This window comes from Sprattus sprattus, assembly GCF_963457725.1.
Source record: "Sprattus sprattus genome assembly, chromosome: 3".
NCBI classification, from domain to species: domain Eukaryota; kingdom Metazoa; phylum Chordata; class Actinopteri; order Clupeiformes; family Clupeidae; genus Sprattus; species Sprattus sprattus.
In genome coordinates this window covers 14,208,519-14,215,109 of record NC_137922.1, presented here as the reverse complement: position 1 = coordinate 14,215,109, position 6,591 = coordinate 14,208,519, and positions in this window count along the sequence as shown.

Below are 6,591 nucleotides of genomic sequence, written 5' to 3'. Positions count from 1 at the left end.
CCCATATGGAGCAAAGAATGGAGACACTCACACAAGACACACACACACACAAGGACACTCGCACACACACACGGAAAAACACAAGGACACTCGCACACACACACGGAAAATCACAAGACACCACACACGCACACACACATACACACACACACACACACACACAGACTCACACACACACGGACACTTGACTCAAGACACACACACACACACGGACACTTGATTACAAGGACACTAAAGCGTATTACCCTTCAACCGACATTATAATAAAGAAATTTTACATGGCATGGACCACTTAGTAACCAGAAAGGAAATGTTTTAAAATGTTCTGTCTTTTGTTTAATCCTAAACATTTTTGATTTGTTTGTTTTGTTAGTTTATTTTAGTTTAGGATTTGAAAGCTTATGCTGTAAATGAAAACTTGTGCTGTCCTCCGGCAAAATCCTCGGATGCCCACGCTTGGTTCAAGTTAGCTTGTTCAGAATAACAGACTTGTGGAAGACGGCTTAGCGAAAGAATGTGTTTATTCAATCACAGGCCACGATCAGCTCCGTACAACACAAGCATGCACAAGGCACGTCTGCATGTTGAGGAGTCGGTCTCCTTGCTTCTTCTTCTTCTCATTACAAAAAGGTTGTTGTTCTTATAGTATGGAATTAACATGTAAACAATACAGAAATGAAAGTAGGAAGTATGACCTAATTTGGTCTGACTCAATTAGGTCTCAATTAATTAAGTGTCTGTCTGGGGTCCTGGCAACCATTGATCTCCAGCTGTTCCTTCCTTCCTGACCCTGGACAATAGCTATTTGATGTCTCAGGGGCCAAATGGTTGGGGAACAGGCCTGCACCCGTCTGTGAGGCCTTAGATGCATATTGACAGAATGGACCTTGCTGTGATTGCATATGACTGAAATCTATGTAATCTAACAACCCCACCCTTTGATCATCAAATATTCTTACATCATGATCACAATAAAAAATGATAAACAAATAACAAAGAAAAATGTAAACAAGCACATACATCTCCATAGTGTAGTGGCTAATCATTAGTGTAGTGGTTATTCGTGGTGTTTGTTTTCTAATATGGGTACCAAGTCCCTTATCTTACAGATGAAAGCGAAAAACCTTCTTCGGGAAAATTCTTTCATGATTCTACGATTTATGTAGCAATCCTTACCCCTCGGCAAGCTGCAAGTGGCGACTAGGTACCATCCTTGTTATTCATATGCGATTAAATCTGTGATGTAGTATCGATGGGATCCTTCTTAATGTGGGCTATGTGTGGCGGTCTTGTAGTCATCCTGACAATAATATACATAGAAAATCTGATCACTGCATAAACGCTCAAAATGGGAACAATAAACATAAAGACATAATCGTCCGAATGATTCCAGAGTAGTCTCCCCATGAACCTACCCACCCCAACCAGGTTGCGTTTTCAAACGCTTTACATTTGTGTAAATGTCCTGTATGTATGTGGAAATATTCTTATGTAAGTACAGCACTCCTGCTCCAGTCCGGGGGTAAATGTGAAAGCAAAAAATCCCCTTAATTTGTTTGAGTCAAATTATTTCACAGTCCTGCTTTTGCACAGCGACCCATGCGTTCCACATGCTGTGAGTGGCGACTATATGCATCTCTGGTCCATCAGTTTCTGATGTCAGGCTTTGAATGTTGTGTCGTCACTGCTGTCCAACGGGTGAGGTCAATCTGGACAACGGTGATGGCTTGGTCAGTGCAGCGGTTCAATGGTTCCTGCGTTCCAGTTCCCCTCATGCTGCACCTTGGACTTGTTCTGAAATACAAACAGAGAAAACAGCGGCAGTATCACATATTCCAAGAATGTGGCATCTCATTCATATGACCAGAACAAACAAACTTAAAAAAAACACAACATTGAACATTTAAACTGCCTTAATACTAGGGATCTGACCTTTATCATTAACCCCTATCTCATAGTCATGTCCATACAAGTCATCATCTAAATTCCCATCCAATCATCATATCATTGCTAAAAGTAATGTTATGATTAACACAAAAGTGCATGACTTGAGGTTAGCCGTAATCATGTTTTTTCCTTGCACTCCACCAGAGAGGGTTGTTCTGGGGCCATGCATTATGTGCTGTGGGTGGCATCAGTTCTCCCTGTACAGTGACTGCAGCAGAACAAAGTGTACCTACTTTGAGTGGTCTTTCACACTTCAAAGTATGTTCCCCATCAAGTGGCTCTGGATACCTCCTTACCACTCTGGCTCTCTGGACTGCTCTCGTCAATGTTGTACCGTGCTGACTCTCGTCATTGCAAATATCCAGGTGGTTAAGGGCTCGTTTCTGATAATTATTGACCATGCTTTCATCATCTCTGTTGTTATAGTTAAAATGAGAAGCATGTCTGTCTCTGCCCTGAGATCTGCATTCTCTAGCCCAATGGCCATAATTCTTACACTTGCGGCATACATCATGTGATTTTCTTCCCGACCTACATCTAGATGTCTCTATTTTCCTAGTTCTGATGCGTCTAGGGTCACCTTGATTACCAAATTTCTCATTTCTAAACATGCACTCTGGATCTGTGTGTGTGCCATGGATGCAGACCCTTCTGATCTTTTGTTCTGTGTCACGTTCCATTCGCCTTGCTACACTAATAAGCATCTCAAAGGTGAACGTTGTGTCTTCCCAGCCGGGTGTGGTCAACTTCACAATACTTCTGAGCTCAGGCACAGTATTATGCAAGAAATTTGCCTTCAAGGCACCGTTGTTATTGGTCATAACATTCTCCTCTGTCATCCCGCTCATGCCTGAATGTCTTAAAAATGCTTCAGCAAATCTTTGGGCAAAATCATCCACCGCTTCATTAGCCATCTGTCTACAACCAGATATTTTCCCCCAATCTGTAGTCGCATTGGTAGCCTCCTGAATCCACTCACGGACTGCCTTCCAGCCATTAACTAGGTTCTGTTGATCCTCTCCTAATCCAACATCAACATCTCGCTTCACCTTGTCAGCCTCAGTGTTGTTTAACACAGTGCATAAAAGTGAAACGCCGTCATATGGGTGCAACTGATAAATCTTTTGCAACCGGGTAATCTTGGACCAAATATCCATCCCTGCTTTACGCGGATGTTGCAGATCTTTCGACCATTCGTCAATATCTTGCGGCTTTGCAGATTTATAAGAGTGCAGTACATTTCCACCAGTATATCTGGATGTTAAAGGTCTCAATTTGGCCAAGCCAATATTAACACCTGAGTCATTCATGTCCTTTGACCCACAATTAACAAATGGCATTGTTCCAAATGCCTTTGGTCTCTCCCTCTCCTTGGGAGGGGGGTGCGCACTTTGTTCTGTGAGATGTGATATCTCTTGGTCGTTTCTAGCCTGTCTTGCTTTCAATGTCTTCACATCATTTGCAAGTGCTAGAATAGTGTTGTCAACAGTCAGGCGCCATTCTAATGCAGTCTTTTCATGTTTCACTTTAGCCAATTCACCTTCAAGTGACGATACCTTATCTCTCTCAATCTTCAGAATTCTGTCTGATTCAATTTGTTCTTGTGCCCTCTGACGGCGCATTATGTGATCCAAAAGGACGAGAGAAAGTGAGATTTTGTCTTTTTCGCGCAAGAGTTTTTCAAAACTGCGCCTGATGTCATCAAGAGGCCATATCCCATTGTCGGGCAGAATATTATATTTGAGTCCGATTTTCCTCTCGGTCTCATTCATTTTAAAATGACCTTTCAAAAAACCTCTGATTGTCTCAATCATGGTTATCTCGTCAAAACCACGCACTGCCAAATCGCCCATCTCCATAATAGGGACGCTGTTGGCCTGGCTAAAACTTCTCATGAACATCTTTGATTTTTAACAGCAAAACAAGCGCGTTTCGCTTCCAGCAATGTAATGCTCCCTCTTTAAAACTTCAAACGGATGTTACAAAAAATACATTTAACAAAGGTAGAACTATGCAACTGGACTTTTGACCAAATCTCTAATAAACCAAATAAACAGAAGTTCTTCACTTCAGCGAGCTCATAGGCTCTCGGACAACGGCCAGCTTGAACTACCAGTTTGAATTCCTTTGACGGCAATTCAAAAACACAACGCTATGAAAATTACTCTTGCAACTCACTAACTCACTTTTATCCATCCAATGGTTGCAATTAATACAGTTTACTCGGACAGCAAATCAAATGGCTCACTCTGAAAAATGTATACGTTGCTATGCCACTTCTGTGCGCAAAAGCCAACGATATAATTATCAAACTAAATCCTACACTGCAGTCACCGCTCAGTCAGTTAATACTGCGAATTCTAATAAGCGTCTTTCACCCTGTAAAAATTCAACACTGGGGATATTTCCACCACGGACCTCAGTCCCAAGTCATTTATCAAACGTTTGTTCACAGCCTACACCGTTAACTTATGTATCGTTTTCCGAAAAGGTAATATTATCCTACTAATAATAGATACCCTTAACAATACAACTCAGAATGCTTACGACTACGAAATCGTAACACTTACACACAAATGATCTGTCTCAGAAAAACAATAACACTTGTAGGCCCTAGTTTACAAATCCTTATTCATGCTAACTGCCTCTAATTCATTACACAGCAACTTTCTGTTCGTTTTTTCAGCGATAATTAAAAGATGCACTCACCGTTTGAGTTGAGAAGCTTCTTTTCTTCCTTTATCGTGAAACTGGGTCGGAAACACCAAGTGAAAGCTTATGCTGTAAATGAAAACTTGTGCTGTCCTCCGGCAAAATCCTCGGATGCCCACGCTTGGTTCAAGTTAGCTTGTTCAGAATAACAGACTTGTGGAAGACGGCTTAGCGAAAGAATGTGTTTATTCAATCACAGGCCACGATCAGCTCCGTACAACACAAGCATGCACAAGGCACGTCTGCATGTTGAGGAGTCGGTCTCCTTGCTTCTTCTTCTTCTCATTACAAAAAGGTTGTTGTTCTTATAGTATGGAATTAACATGTAAACAATACAGAAATGAAAGTAGGAAGTATGACCTAATTTGGTCTGACTCAATTAGGTCTCAATTAATTAAGTGTCTGTCTGGGGTCCTGGCAACCATTGATCTCCAGCTGTTCCTTCCTTCCTGACCCTGGACAATAGCTATTTGATGTCTCAGGGGCCAAATGGTTGGGGAACAGGCCTGCACCCGTCTGTGAGGCCTTAGATGCATATTGACAGAATGGACCTTGCTGTGATTGCATATGACTGAAATCTATGTAATCTAACAGATTCATGTGATTTGATTTTTAAGCTTTTGGTTCACTTTTTAATTTTATTTCCCTGCTGGCTACAATGTACTGTACATGTATTTATTACTGCTGAGAATACTATGCCCCATTTGTGAGACAGAGATTGAACAAAGCCACTCACACAAGGAAAAGAAGAAAATATAGTTAATATCTAATGTTATGTTTAAGACATTCTGTCTTAAAAAGGGGGAATGAAGGGACTGGTTAGTTGCATTAATTCCAACTTATTTATACCTAGTATAAATATATTACTTTTATTGGCATTTAAACATTTCTTGGTGAGGGCTCTTTGTTCAGACCTGGGGAAGGAGGTGAGAACTCCCTTCCCCCCAGGTTTGGGCAAAAGTGTCTGCAGCCATGGCCTATTTTGAATAGCTGGTAACACCCCTTAACCATTATGTATATAAGAGCCTGTTCTCTAAGGAGTAGGTTAGATAAGCTAAGGTGAAACACTGTGAGTGAGTGTGTGACTTCAAGCCTCTGTCTCAACAATGTGTGGCCACCATTGTTAAGAATAAACCTGGATCATCACTGACAAATCCATGACTGAGTCTTCCAATATATGGTAGTAAACTAATTACCATCACCCCCCCACACACACACACACACAATGTCCCAGACCACTGATCTAATGGACCTCAGCAGGCAGTAGCTGTTTACAATAGCAACACTCTTACCAAAGTTAGTGGAAGCATCCGTTATGATGAGTGTTACTCAAGTGACTGCAACATTAAACATACCATACGTTAAAACAACCTATTTTAATGAAGTACTGGCCTCCCTCTTACTCACCAAAAAGCATATCCTCTTACTCACCAAAAAGCATCAGTTTATCAAGCAAGTGCCCGTCCTTGACATCGCCTTGTGTTTTGATGTTGATGCTGCAAAACATGAAGTGGTCCCAAACAGAGAGACTGCCGTTGGCCTACCCATGCCCCGTCTTAGCTTCAGAGAGGCCTTTCCCTCTTCAATAGTCTCCTTTCAAAACCTGTTTTCAGAGACTCACTGCGGTGAAAATAATTCTCATTAATCTGGTGCATTAAGCATGTTGCATTGCCAAAATGGGTAGTTATTCACCGTCATTGGACTTGCTAATGAACAGAGAATCTGAAAGATGAAATCAGTTGGGGCAATCATTGCAAATGAGGGGAAATTGAGAAAACGGAGGGCCACTGTTTTGAGAGAGGAAGAGATGGGAGTGAGTGAGTGAGTGAGTGAGTGAGAGGGAGGGAGGCAGAGAGAAAGAGTGTAGAAGGTCACTCAGGGACATGATGGACTTCAGTGTGTAGCCCAAACTTTATCCTTCCCCAATAAAGG